Source organism: Lissotriton vulgaris, chromosome 11 (genome assembly GCF_964263255.1).
Source record: "Lissotriton vulgaris chromosome 11, aLisVul1.2, whole genome shotgun sequence".
Classification (NCBI taxonomy): Eukaryota; Metazoa; Chordata; class Amphibia; order Caudata; family Salamandridae; genus Lissotriton; species Lissotriton vulgaris.
Window position 1 is genome coordinate 965446543 of NC_141699.1, and position 15650 is coordinate 965462192.

A 15650-nucleotide genomic window follows, 5' to 3' on the forward strand; every position below is an offset into this window, starting at 1 on the left:
TCAGCCCCACCCTCTTCAATGTCTACATGAGCCCCCTTGCGGCCATCGCACGCCAACACAACCTCAACATTATCTCCTACGCCGGCGACACACAGCTGATCCTCTCCCTGACCAACGACCCCGCCGCCGCCAGAGCCAACCTACACGAAGGGATGAAACACGTAGCCGAATGGATGATGACCAGCCGCCTGAAACTGAACTCGAACAAGACGGAAGTTCTGATCCTGGGCTCTTCGCCCTCCGCCTGGGACGACTCCTGGTGGCCACCCGCCCTGGGCTCCGCACCCAAACCAACAGACCACGCACGCAACCTGGGCTTCATCCTGGACTCCTCCCTCTCCATGACCAGACAAGTCAACGCCCTCTCCTCGTCTTGTTTCAACATCCTGCGCATGCTACGTATGATCTTCCGGTGGATCCCCACCGAGACCAGTAAGACGATCACCCAGGCCCTCGTCACCAGCCGTCTGGACTGCGGCAACGCCCTCTATGCCGGAACCACCGCCAAGCTCCAGAAGAGACTCCAGCGAATCCAGAACGCCTCAGCAAGACTCATCCTCGACATCCCCAGACAAAGCCACATCTCCAGACACCTGAGAGACCTGCACTGGCTCCCGGTCAACAAGAGAATCACCTTCCGCCTCCTCACCCACGCACACAAAGCCCTGCACAACCAAGGCCCGAGTTACCTCAACAGCCGCCTCAACTTCTTTGCTCCCACACGCCACCTTCGATCGACCAGCCACGCCCTCGCCACCGTCCCCCGCATCCGAAGAGCCACAACAGGAGGAAGATCCTTCTCCCACCTGGCCGCCAAGACTTGGAACTCCCTCCCGACCCACCTCCGCCTGATCCAAGACCACCTCGCCTTCAGGAAGCAGCTCAAGACCTGGCTGTTCGAGCAGTAGCGGACCCCCCCCTCCCCAAGCGCCTTGAGACCCTCCGGGTGAGTAGTGCGCTATATAAATGCTATGATTGATTGATTGATTGATTGATTGAAGAGGAATAGGAGATTTTTTGGCGCCATCTGTAAGACAGCTTACGAAACATTAGAACGTACTTGATCAGATATTTTTTTCAGTGAGCATATTTTACGAAATTGCAGAATAAAAAATATAGCTTTCATACATACTTTGTTACTTTAAATATTTGAAAAAGCCTACCTTTCTTAATGTTATTTTCTAATTTGTATTCTTCTCAGTTACGGTACCTATTCACCTTCTCGCTAAATAATATATAGGACCAGTACTGTATATTATATTAGTACTATCCTATATCTTCTTAAGTGAGTATGTGATTTGTTAGTGAAACAGTGTGCGACCTCTAAGCACAACGACAGAATGTTCCCGAATTGTACAAAATACAAATTTCAAAAATTATAATGCATACATTTCTATGTAATATAGAGTCACTTGTATTTAAATGTTTTTTACTTGTTCACCTGACCTCAGATGATGTAGTGCGGGAGAGTTTGTTGTAGCAGTTCTATTCTACTTTATCCAAAAGTAACTGATGCCTTCTTACATTATCAAGAATATGGGGCTACAACTTCACAAACTATAGCAGAAAAAAGGAGTGAATGGCCACGCTTAACCAATATTTTATGAAATTCCATTTTTATTTGTCACATCTTTCATATACACAGCGTCAGTTTCTGAAGAAAGTTTATTTGTATTTGCTAAATAAAAACTGTTTCAAACCTAGACTGAAATTTTTGCTGCGCAACCACACCTCCCCATCAGAAAAGTAAGTAAACACCACATTATAAGTAAATAGTGTTTCTGGGAAGTATCCCACCCGCAAACTTGATAAAAAAATACTGCAAGACACGGTCATTTTTCCGCCATGATTTGTACACCCCACGGCAATTATATAAATGGCCCTTAAAACATATAAAAACAATTTTTACCTTCACAATCCCTGTCCACCACCTTATGACTACTGTACAGAGTTAATAGTGTTCCTACCCTCCCCTCTACTACTTTCTTTTCCCATATTCCTTTGCAAGTATATCACAAAATCACTGACAACAGTGAGCCGTTCCCACCCAATAAGGAGCAATGTTTTGCTCAAAAAACTTTAGCCAATAAAATGCCCAAGTTGTTACGCAGAGGAGGAAGGAATGACTGTCAAAAATTCTACTTTTAATGCTTCACAGCCAATGAACATTAAGCTTCGTATGGTCCCGCTTGGAACACGTTACCCAATGAAATGTCCCTAAAACTCCGTGAAGAGGGAAGGAATCGCTGACAACACTTCTACTTTCAACGGTTTACAGCCAATCAACATAAGGCTTGGGAAAATCCTCCTTGTAACACGTCAGCCAATCAGATGTCCCTCCTACTCCGCAGAGCGGAAGAGAATGTCTGCCAACACTTCCACTTTCAATAGTTCACAAACAATCAACATTAAGCTCTGGAAGCTCCTCCTTAGAACACGTCAGCCAAATAGATGTCCCTCATACTCCGTGCCCATCGATAGAGTCTATAGCTACGACTAACAGTTCCTATGGAAAACTTTTACAACTCCAGCACAGTAACTGTTTCGTTTACCAACATTCTGTGGTGAACTTCTAACCTCTGTGATCACGTAAGTGTTCTATGAACTGCTACTATGGTAAAAGGCAGTAAGCAGTTTGGGGGTAGGGTTCAAACGTAGTGGCTGTTCAAAAACCGTTATATGTACCCAGGATCCTCTACATGGCAGAAAGGAAAGCAAAGTAACAAAGAACACTGTGTGGCAGATTTACAAGCCCCTTGCACCACTTTCGCGTCTTAAAAGTAATGCAATTGTAACGCAAGGAACTTGTAAATCTGACCCTATGCACATTACGAGCAAAAGAAGTATACAACTCTTTCAATTCTTTATCGATCACAATTAGACAGTGTTGCTTCACGATTCACAATGCACTTCAATGAATACTTCATGCCTATTTAAATGGGAGACGGTATTGATGACATTACAAAACTTAGGGGCATATTTACAAAGACGGCGTTAAAACTGTCGCCGCTTTAACGGCAGCAAACTACAGCAAAAATGGCAAAAATAGACTTAAAAATCCTTTGTTACCTTGCCGGAATATTTTTTCAACATTGATGTTTGCTATGCAAGAGTGAGAGCCACCCCCCGGGGCTATAAAATAAATGGTTGGGGTGTTGTTCCAAGGCCCCCCCCTGCAAAATTAGAGGCCTTAACAACCCCCCCAAGCCCCGGGGGCCACCTCCCCCTGGGATTTCTGTATTGTGGAAAAGAGGCTGCGTCCCCCGCCTGGAGCCCTCAAGGGCCTTGGGGACCGCAAACCCCCAGGTCCGGCTTCTGCAGTGTCCTGAAGTGCCCACCCCGGGAAACTGCTTTCTACTATGAGAGGGCGGGAGTCTTGCGGATCCCGCCCTCCCACAGCAAAATTGTTTTTTGTATTTTGAAAGAGAGAGCAGGGGGGAGTGGTGGACCCTGAGCTAGGGGACCCCTCTGGGCTTCCATACATTTTAAAAATGTGCTCTCGGGATTCCCCCCCCCCCCCCGGGACTAATTATATAAGAAGACTCATTGGGAAACACCTGCCGGGTTTAAAAAAAAAAACAAATTTAACCCCTGGGGGTCCCCTAAACAGATCTAGACGAACAGGATATTTCTAACCTGCCCCCTTTCTACGTTTTGCACACATGTTCGACTAACTTCTTCAGCCTCACTTCTACCGACGCACAAAATGGCTGCCAACACTTCCTGGTTTCGAATGTTGACAACCACTTGACAGCCAATTAGCATTCCGCGCGTGATCGGAAGGGTGCGCTTATGGTGCGGCAAATCAGTGATGTCATTTGAGATGTCATCAGTGATGTCACTGACCTTGTCATGAATGATGTAATATGTGACATCATCAGCAGTGGATTGCGGGTGCGCGATATATAGTTAGTACAACTAACTATATAGGAGCAATTTCTTTTTATTTTTTTTATTTGTTTTATTAAGAACTTTTTTTTTGAGCGTACACACAGCACAACAAAGGAGAATTGACATCCAGCGTTTAACAAATTAGTCCAAAAAAAAGTTTGCACAATAAAACAAACGGACCACACAAAAAGGAGCCTGAGAGTAAAGGAAATAAGTAAATAAATAAAAGAAAAAAATGACTATATCATTTTGCTTTCAAAAGATTGCATCAGACTAAGCAATAGTACCATTATACTACGTATTATGCATCAGCCTAGAAGTGGGAAACAATAAAGAGTAAAAAGGGAGCAACAAATTTACATCGAAATTTAACTTTCCCGCATACCATTTTTCCACCGCTGGATCAGCTCCCAAATTTTTCTCCCCAACCTCCTCGCTCTCCTACCCTTTCTTTCATATGTACATGAATTTATATAGCGCAAATCACCACTGGTTTCTAAGCGCTTGCTTAGGGAACCCGTCCTGGTATTCCCCGGCGAGATAACCCCAGCAGGGTATCCGCAAGGTGAAAGCCAGGCATCCCGCCGCGAGGGGCCGTTGTGGAGATTAAGCAAGCTATTGCCCAGAGTCGCAGAGTGTGGACCGGTGAATCGAGTAGGCACCGGAGCGAGAATTGTCGAGTCCATGGACATTTAGGACTCAAGACCCCACCGAGCCGGGAATTGAACCCTGGTCCCGGGCTGACTTCTGCTTCCAGGTCTGCCTCCTCTAACCCGTGAGCCACACTTCTCACACTTCTCTACTATTCTCTCTCTCTGATACTCACTCTCTACTACTCTCTACTACTCACTCTCTACTACTCACTCTCTACTACTCTCTACTACTCACTCTTTACTATCCTCTACTACTCACTCTCTACTGCTCTCTACTACTCACTCTACTACTTACTCTCTACTCACTCTCTACTACTCACTCTCTACTACTCTCTACTACTCACTCTAATATTCACTCTACCACTCTCTACTACTCACTCTCTGCTACTCTCTCTACTGCTCTCTACCACTCTCTACTACTCATTCTCAACTCTCTATTACTCACTTTCTACTCTCTACCTCTCTACCTCGCTCTACTTCTCTCTCTACTAGTCTCTACCTCTCTACCTCTACCACTCTACCTCTACCTCTCTACCTCTACCACTCTACCTCTGTCTACAGGCACACATATACACATATATATATATATGCATATATATGTATATGCATTTATATATATGTATGTATATATATATATATATATACATCCATATATAAACATATATAATCTGCATATCTATATAAATACAAATATAAAGGCATGCATACATATACATATATGCATACATATGCATGTTAATTACATGAAAGTTTTAAAAACACTAATAAAAGCAAAGCTAAAAACTCACCTCATTACAAACAGAATGGCTTTAACTTAAACGAGGGCGAGATCTATTGCATTTTCAATGCTTGTTTACTTTGGTTCCATCAAGAAGGCATTCAGATGTGTCACACATTTGCCATACATTCTGAATGTTAGCACTCTAGTTGCTCAAAAGATCACTGTAGTAAAGCTACTGCTCACCAGGGAAGTCTGCTGCTGGTATTCAAAGTGCATGTTTCAGTCTGCATGTCAGAATTCTTTGAATGAAATAGAAGAGGATTTGAGAAGTCACTCAATTCAATTTTTCAATTCAAGAATCTTTATTCGGTGATTAAAAAACACCATAAAAGCACACATACATATACATAGATAAGACAGCATTAAATATTAGTCAAGATCCTTGTGCATAAATAACAATAAAATACTAACATGCAAGGCCATAAATTTAAAACAGGGAGTCAAAAGTCTTTCAATCCTCTCCCCTCGTTTTCCTTAGTCGAACCGCAACCTTGATGAAATTCATAACACAACACAAGGTTAGCGGGTCAGAAGCTTTTTGCAAGTAGATTAATGCATCTCTGGCATGTTCCAGGTGGGCCTTTTTTAGGATATCTACTAGGAATCTACGCCTGGGCATTGAATAATAGGGGCAGAGCAAGGTAAAATGAAGGGAGTCCTGCGGAGACCGGTTGTCGCAGCCGCAGGGTCCCTTCTGCTCGATTGACATAGTAAAACCTGCTGGCGAAGCCAACATGAAAGGGAGTAGGTTCAGCCTGAAACGGCACATAAGAAATCTATCCTGTGTGTTGTGTACAAGATACAGATAGGGCTCCATACCCTCCACACTCTTCACCAAATTGTAAGCCCTTATTGACTTTTTCCCCCCTTCCGCCACAGCACGGCATTGGGTTTTCCGCTCTAGGAAAATTTCCCCTACTTGTTTCTTGTGCTGTGCTGATATGGTGGTGGGATTCTTGAAGAGGTTTCCAAACCCTAGTTCCTCAAGAGTATTTCTCACATATTTGAGCCATGGGATGCGCATGCAGTGGGCCCCACCTAGGCAGTCCAGTAAGATTTTTCTGCTTAGATGCGCATCTGGATTTACCCAGATTTTTAGCCACGCCACGATTGGCCTAAGTTTTAACAGATCGACCAGATATGGCCTCCCTAGCTCCCTGTGAGCTATGAGTCCAGCAGTACTGGGTGGTGCCCTCAGGATAGATTTCAGATGTTTGTTCTCTTCCTGGTCAATTCTAGAGGTATTCACGAAGCCCCAAACTTCTGCCCCATAGCTTACTTTGGCGCATGTTATGGAGCCGTACAGGTTCATCACCTGTTCCGGACTCCATCTGCCCAACCTCCTGCCATAACCGGCTATTGCCCCGTTAGAGGCAATCATTTTGTTACAGCGCTCTTCTACCAAGGAGTTGAATTGAAGAGCACCATCAAAGGTTACTCCGAGATAGGAGAACGTTTTAACCTCCTCTAAACAATGGGTGCCTATTGTGTAAGAAAATTTAGAGGAAGGTTTTTTGCCTGCCAGGAGCACGTAAGATTTGCTTAGGTTGACAGATAAGTCCAGATCGCTCATAAACTTGACGAACCCATCTATCAGAATCTGTAGGCTTCGTGGTGTACGCGCCAGCAAGACCGCGTCGTCTGCGTAAAGCAGGACAGGGATTTGCCGCGTCCCAACCCTTGGGGAATCTGCCTTTAAGCCCAAAAGAAACTGTTCCAAATTATTGATGTAAAGGGAGAACAAAAAAGGGGCAAGAATACAACCTTGTCTGACTCCACTTTTGCATGGAAAGGGGTCCGTCAATCCTCCCTCCCTGTTGAATCTAACTCTAGCCGTGGTGTCGCTATGCAGCTCTCTTAGTATGGTGATTAGACCGCTCTCGATCCCCATCCCTGCCATCATGTCCCACAACTTCCCTCTGTTGACGTGATCGAATGCTGCTGCCAGGTCCAGAGTATATTTGGCAGTCAGCATATATAGGTTCAGGCATTGGTCGCTGGTGGACCTCCCTGACCTGAACCCATATTGAGTGTCCGAGAAGATGTTGTTCTCTTCGGTCCACTCGGACAATCTGTTCAGGAGTGCCCTTCCCAGAAGTTTAGCCGAGACGTCAATCAGGGAAATAGGCCGATAACACTTGGGGTCGTCCTTGTTGCCCTTTTTAAAGATTGGCACAATGATCGCTTTAGACCATGATGGAGGGAGACCGCAGATGATAGCAGTGTTTAGGACCCTGGTCATCAGAGGGGCCCAAAGATCTGTATTACTAAGAAAAAGGTCAGGGGGAATTCCATCTGGGCCCGGTGCTTTATTCTTAGTTAGACTCTCCATCCCTGCCGTGATCTCCTTAAGGGAAAATTGTACCGGGGGGGGGCCTGACTTGGGTTTACTGATGACTCTACGTGGGTACCCGATTCATGGTTATACAGGCTCCTAAAGTGTGTGACCCACTGCTCCGGGAGGATGTTAGCCCCTACCTCCGGAGAATCATTTTCTTGAAAGGTCGGTTTGTTGATGATTCTCCAGAACCCCGCTAGGTCCCTTCTTTCCCCTGCCTCTCTCAGATCTGCCCAAGCTTCTGCCTGCAGGGTGAGTTTCCTCCTTTTGGTCTCTTTTTTATATTTTTCTCTGCATGCCCTGATTACTTGTGGGTCTCGTGGTTTTGACTTAATAGAGCATTTCAGTTCCCTCAGTGCCTTGGAACAATCTTTGTCAAACCACCGGGGATTGACCAAATTACGCGTGGGCGCACTGGACCTTAGTAGCCCGTCGATCAGGTTGGCAATGTGGTTAAATGATTCTAATAACCTTGGTCCCTGGACTTCCAGATCCAAACATTCATTTATGGCCAGCAGACCCTTATCGCTCAGATTTTTATAGAACTTTGCCCCATCTATTTTGGACCATTTCAGTCTCCTGCCTTGATCGGTGACCCTCTCCACAATTGAACGATGGGCATTGGAGCCAGTACCCGCCCTATATGCCAGCGTTAAAACAAGCGGGTTATGGTCACTGAAAGTATTCCAGTCTATCCCTACACTGACTACTTTGTTAACCAGGGATCTCGAGACCAGAATATAATCTATAATAGACGAGCAGCCCCTGGCCTTAAAAGTTGGTGGGAGTGTACCATCCGACTGTGCGTCTACCATATTAATGGTGTGCTCTAGGTCGTACTTGAGCCGAAGCAACCTAAGAGCCGACCCAGTAGGCGAGTGAGAAAAATGCGGTCCCTTCTCAATTGGGCATTGCGCCCAATCTGTGTTCTTTTTGACCAGTGCCGGACAAAGGTGACAATTAAAATCCCCCACCACAAGCAGTCCACAAGACGGTCCCTTATTCTGGAATGTAATTTCTTTTCCTAACCTTTGGTCGAGTTCAGTTAATACCGGGGTATGGCTATTTTCTAACTCGGTGTTATATATGCTAAAAACAGAGAGTCGTAGCCCCTTTCCCTGGAACCGAACCGCCTGTATCCCATATGAGGACCAGTCTGGAAAGGACCAAGTGCCTGGCAGGTCTAAGTCTACATAGATGGACAAACCGCCCATTGCCCTCCCTGAGCTAGATTTTCGGGCGGGAACAAAAAAACACTTGTACCCCTGCAGATGGTAGTTATTCTCCACAGCCCATGTCTCCTGTACACATATAATGTGAAATGTTCTAATAAAGTCCACCCATTCCTTATTGTTAAATTTGCCCGCTATACCCGCTATATTCCAAGAGATGAGTCTCACACCCACTCTACTCCATTCAGCACCCCCCTGGGCCCTTGGTCTTCTTTCCCACGTTGATCTTTGCGTTTCCTGCCCATGTCCCCCTCCTGTCTTGTCTTCATCTATTTCCTTTGGCTCAACACACTTTGGTTCCCCCTCACCAACCACCAGAGTTTGCTGAGCCTTGGATTTTTGCTCCTCCAGCCTCTCTACCGTACCTCCATTTTCTATACTACCCTGGGGGGCATTGTCTGTCTGTCAATCGACCCCTTCAAGGCCATTTAGGCAATGGAACCGGTTATAGGAGAAAAAGGGTTGTTCAGATCGGCCAAAAAACGGCCTAGGGTTAAAGGCCTGGTGACTCCCCCTCCTGCCAACCCTCTCCCAGTTGTCATGGGTTTGGAGTTGCTGAGATAGGACTGGGATGATGGGAAAAAAGAATGACACATGGAGGGTTTGGATGGTGGATTCCCTAGATCTATTTTTCCCTTGACATATATGGGACACCGTTCCTGTATCCCTAAAACTCACCAGTATACAGTCCCCTTTAATGGATTTTTGTGTTCTTCCCACCCATGGTACCCTTCTTACCATTATAATTTCATTATTAAAATGTGTCGGGAGGGGTCTATTTATGTTTAGCCACTTGATTACCCTACTTTTTAGGGCACAAAAATCCTCCGTTTCACCTTCCTCAAGTGGGGGGACACCTGCCATAACTACAGTAAAAGCGTTGGTCTCTGGGGGTAAATTGGGTCTGCGTGGTCTCAGGGTGAGCTTCATTAAAGGGGTCGGGGTGCTCTTATCTACCGGCTGTGCCGGGGGTACAGATCCTAAAGGAGGGTTGGGCATATTGGTGTTAGGGGGCTTAGCTGTTGCAGGCTTTGTCCTTGTGAGTTGTTGTGAGGGCGCCACATTCACAGCTTGTGAAGGGACTGGATTGGCGACACTATTTGCCGACAGCTGAGGGGCTACAGTGGAGAAAGTGGACTCTGGTTGCCTTCCCTGTCTGCCAGCTGGAGTTTTCAGACTGCCCAATGTGGCCTCTAAAATGGTTAGTCTGATCTCAATCTTTTTAATACTCTCGCTGATCGGTAATAACAGGGACCTTAGCAAAAATTCTAGGTTTCCCAGCGGGACAACAGACAAGGGAATATTAGCTGTACCAACTCCTGTGTCTTTTATCATAGTAGGAGCTGGATCCTCATGAGCAATGGGTTTAGGATGTAAATCAGCCAATGGTTTATCTGCTAATGCGGGGGTTTTTAGAAACTTCCCAAAGTCCGAGTGTGGAACCTTGGGTTTACTCTTTCCTTGAACTCCCCTCGATTTCCTCCTGCGTTTGTTTGGAGGAGGTCCAAAAGCTACTTGTGTGCTAGTTGGCTTAGATTTAGTTTTCCTAAGCTTCGAGGCTTGAGGGGCCGGAGGGGGTTGGGACACTAAATCAATGGTCACCCTGGGGGGGCTAGAACTAGTTTCTGGGGCTATACTCAAGGCTTCACCTGGTGACATGTTAGTACAATCCCTCAGCAATAATGGGACATCATCCATTCGGGACAACTCCTCCCTTGGTAAAGTAGGTTGATCTGCGAGGGGCGTGTTTTTCATATTATCTATTGAGCGTCTCCGTTCTGCCCTTAACCTGGACAGATTACACTCTTTGTCCCCCTCCCCCACTGCCCGGGAGAAATAATTCTCTAGAGTCCTGTTCTTTGCTCCACCCGGTTTTAGTGGGGTGCTTTCCCTTGCAGGGGACGGCATATTGGTTGCAATAAATTAAACTCAGCGGGCTGCTCCACCGAGTGTAAGAGACCAGGGTTCGAAAGCACAAACCAAGAGGGTAGGCCCTGCCCGGCCACCTTCAGCCCCTGACGGCCACAGACGGTCCCGCCCTTGCCCCGGGCTTCTCCCGGCGCCCTCCCGCGCGCTCCCGCGCCGCGGAAGAAGCTGCACCTGATATAGGGAGAGGGTGTTTAGGGGGCGTGGCCAGCAGGGAGAGCGTCCAGGTGCAGGAAATGATGGTAGCACAGGGATTCCTGGGCAATGGAGTCCCTGATCCTCACCTGGCGCTCGCAGCCCTGCTCCCCGAGATTCAGGCAGCTCCCCTGTCCACAAACAGCAGCAACGATGCGCCCAGGCACACGGGCGAAGCGGGACCCGCGGAGCGGGTTCCGCGAGGTGCAGCAACAGAACAAACAGTCCAGCAGAAAGGGCCTCGCAGGACAGAGCTCGCGCTCACAGGTCAGTCAATGTCTCCCAAAGAGCTAAGGACAAGCAGGCTCTTTTCAGCGGTGCTTAGGGGGCGTGGCCAGCAGGGAGAGCGTCCAGGTGCAGGAAATGATGGTAGCACAGGGACTCCTGGGCAATGGAGTCCCTGATCCTCACCTGGCGCTCGCAGCCCTGCTCCCCGAGATTCAGGCAGCTCCCCTGTCCACAAACAGCAGCAACGATGCGCCCAGGCACACGGGCGAAGCGGGACCCGCGGAGCGGGTTCCGCGAGGTGCAGCAACAGAACAAACAGTCCAGCAGAAAGGGCCTCGCAGGACAGAGCTCGCGCTCACAGGTCAGTCAATGTCTCCCAAAGAGCTAAGGACAAGCAGGCTCTTTTCAGCGGTGCTTAGGGGGCGTGGCCAGCAGGGAGAGCGTCCAGGTGCAGGAAATGATGGTAGCACAGGGACTCCTGGGCAATGGAGTCCCTGATCCTCACCTGGCGCTCGCAGCCCTGCTCCCCGAGATTCAGGCAGCTCCCCTGTCCACAAACAGCAGCAACGATGCGCCCAGGCACACGGGCGAAGCGGGACCCGCGGAGCGGGTTCCGCGAGGTGCAGCAACAGAACAAACAGTCCAGCAGAAAGGGCCTCGCAGGACAGAGCTCGCGCTCACAGGTCAGTCAATGTCTCCCAAAGAGCTAAGGACAAGCAGGCTCTTTTCAGCGGTGCTTAGGGGGCGTGGCCAGCAGGGAGAGCGTCCAGGTGCAGGAAATGATGGTAGCACAGGGACTCCTGGGCAATGGAGTCCCTGATCCTCACCTGGCGCTCGCAGCCCTGCTCCCCGAGATTCAGGCAGCTCCCCTGTCCACAAACAGCAGCAACGATGCGCCCAGGCACACGGGCGAAGCGAGACCCGCGGAGCGGGTTCCGTGAGGTGCAGCAACAGAAGCAACAACAGAACAACAACAGCAACAGAACAAACAGTCCAGCAGAAAGGGCCTCGCAGGACAGAGCTCGCGCTCACAGGTCAGTCAATGTCTCCCAAAATGTGCCCTAATTTTTCTTTCTGAAGCACTAATCATACTTTCTATGGCAAAATGAACACCCTCATTTGTTCCCTTTTAAATTAAATGTTTTCAGACTTACCACTTCATTCCAATCAAGATGGCTTCTGGTGTGCCATACTTTTGTCATAAGTAAGACTGTTAGCGCTCTAGTTGTTCTTTAGAACACTCTGGGGCATTCTGTCATTGGGCTATACTTGGGCTACATCTGGTTAATATTTGGGCTACATTTGGGCTATTTTGTCTCTGGTGGCCATCTTGGTAGACTGCATGTCAGAATTTTTTAATGAAATTGAAGAGGATTTGAGAAGTCACTCAAAATGTGCCCTAATTTTTCTTTCTGCAGCACTAATCATACTTTCTATGGCAAAATATACCCCCTCATTTTGTTCCTTTTTAAATTAAATGTTTTAAGAGTTACCACTTTATTCCAATAAAGATGGCTTCAGGTGTGCCATACCTTTGTAATAAGTAGGACTGTTAGCGCTCTAGTTGTTCTTTAGAACACTCTGGTACATTCTGTCATTGGGCTATGCTTGGGCTACATCTGGGTGATATTTGGGCTACATTTGGGCTCTTTTGTCTCTGGTGGCCATCTTGGGAGCCTGCATGTCAGAATTTTTTAATGAAATAGAAGAGGATTTGAGAAGTCACTCAAAATGTGCACTAATTTTTCTTTCTGCAGTACTAATCATACTTTCTATGGCAAATTATAACCCCTCATTTTGTTCCTTTTTAAATTAAATGTTTTAAGAGTTACCACTTTATTCTAATCAAGATGGCTTCAGGTGTGCCATACTTTTGTCATAAGTAAGACTGTTAGCGCTCTAGTTGTTCTTTAGAACACTCTGGGACATTCTGTCATTGGGCTATACTTGGGCTTCATCTGGTTAATATTTGGGCTACATTTGGGCTCTTTTGTCTCTGGTGGCCATCTTGGGAGCCTGCATGTCAGAATTGTTTTATGAAATTGAAGAGGATTTGAGAAGTCACTCAAAATGTGCCCTAATTTTTCTTTCTGCAGCACTAATCATACTTTCTATGGCAAAATATACCCCCTCATTTTGTTCCTTTTGAAATTAAATGTTTTAAGAGTTACCACTTCATTCCAATCAAGATGGCTTCAGGTGTGCCATACCTTTGCAATAAGTAGGACTGTTAGCGCTCTAGTTGTTCTTTAGAACACTCTGGGGCATTCTGTCATTGGGCTACACTTGGGCTACATCTGGGTGATATTTGGGCTACATTTGGGCTCTTTTGTCTCTGGTGGCCATCTTGGGAGCCTGCATGTCATAATGTTTTAATGAAATAGAAGAGAATTTGAGAAGTCACTCAAAATGTGCACAAATTTTTCTTTCTGCAGCACTAATCATATTTTCTATGGCAAAATATACCCCCTCATTTTGTTCCTTTTTAAGTTAAATGTTTTAAGAGTTACCACTTCATTCCAATCAAGATGGCTTCAGGTGTGCCATACCTTTGTAATAAGTAGGACTGTTAGCGCTCTAGTTGTTCTTTAGAACACTCTGGTACATTCTGTCATTGGGCTATGCTTGGGCTACATCTGGGTGATATTTGGGCTACATTTGGGCTCTTTTGTCTCTGGTGGCCATCTTGGGAGCCTGCATGTCAGAATTTTTTAATGCAATAGAAGAGGATTTGAGAAGTCACTAAAAATGTGCACTAATTTTTCTTTCTGCAGCACTAATCATACTTTCTATGGCAAAATATACCCCCTCATTTTTTCCTTTTTAAATTAAATGTTTTAAGAGTTACCACTTTATTCCAAACAAGATGGCTTCAGGTGTGCCATACCTTTGTAATAAGTAGGACTGTTAGAACTCTAGTTGTTCTTTAGAACACTCTGGGACATTCTGTCATTGGGCTATACTTGGGCTACATCTGGGTGATATTTGGACTACATTTGGGCTCTTTTGTCTCTGGTGGCCATCTTGGGAGCCTGCATGTCAGAATTTTTTAATGAAATAGAAGAGGATTTGAGAAGTCACTCAAAATGTGCACTAATTTTTCTTTCTGCAGCACTAATATTACTTTCTATGGCAAAATATACCCCCTCATTTTGTTCCTTTTTAAATTAAATGTTTTAAGAGTTACCACTTTATTCCAATCAAGATGGCTTCAGGTGTGCCATACCTCTGTAATAGGTAGGACTGTTAGCGCTCTAGTTGTTCTTTGGAACACTCTAGGAGGCTGCAGTAGAATACAAAGGAATCAACTGACAGTCTCTGTCCTTGTTGGATATACATGTTTTACTGAGAATGTCAGACTTCATTCTCACATGACTGAGAAAGATAATGTGAATTGATAGAAATTATGCTTTCAGTTTTGCTTATAGATCCCCTTCCAAACCACTGTGGGAAAAGCATGAGATAATAGTTTTCTTTCAAACATGATTCATGATATCCCAGCAGAAGTCTTTTTCACATGGTAAATTCACCTTAGAACACACCACAATTCCTAAAATGAGTACGGTACCATCAACAAATGATTTATAATGTAAACAAAGTCCTAAAACCCTCTATTAACTACAATGCTATTTAATGAGGTGATATCATGTATATTGGTACCAAGTTGGCTGCCAACACTTCTTGGATGAAGTGCTGACAGCCAATCAGATCTCACGATGAGATGTGTGGTTAGGCTCCGCCCAGATATATTTGTTTTTTTAAGTTAATTTTCATAAAAACCACTGGAGCAATTTTCACCAAACATAGCGAAGGCACATCTGCGTACCAGTCCCTGCAATTTTGCCAAGTTTGGTGTAATTCTGTTCAGCCGTTCGGGCTAAAAGTGAGTCCAACCGCCCTATGGAAATTAACATGGGGAAAACTCGTTTTGGGACCCCCCTTTTATCTCGGCCCTCGCTTGACGAATCCCCCCAAACTTTAAGGGAAGGAGTGGAGTGCAGAGAGGCAAATTTAAGGAAAATTACAGGCAGATCCCTCAATCGGCGAAAAAGTTTTTCTCAATAGAATGTTGCGGATTTCCTATGGAAAACAATCCTAACTATATATACCTACTGGCTACATACATATATATATATATGCCCAAGAAGAAGGGATTGGTATCCTGAAACGCGTCGGCAAGTTTAACTAAATATAGAGGAGAAAATAAAGCGAGCTGGTTGCTTTTTTCACTGAAGGCGCTGTGGCGTGACCTCCCGAGCATAGGCGAATTTGGACTATATATATATATATATATATATATATATATATATATATATATATATATATATATATATATATATATATATTCACTGAAAAAATCATAAGTTTCACACCAGTTATAGTTAGGAATTAGCATTTAAAAATCC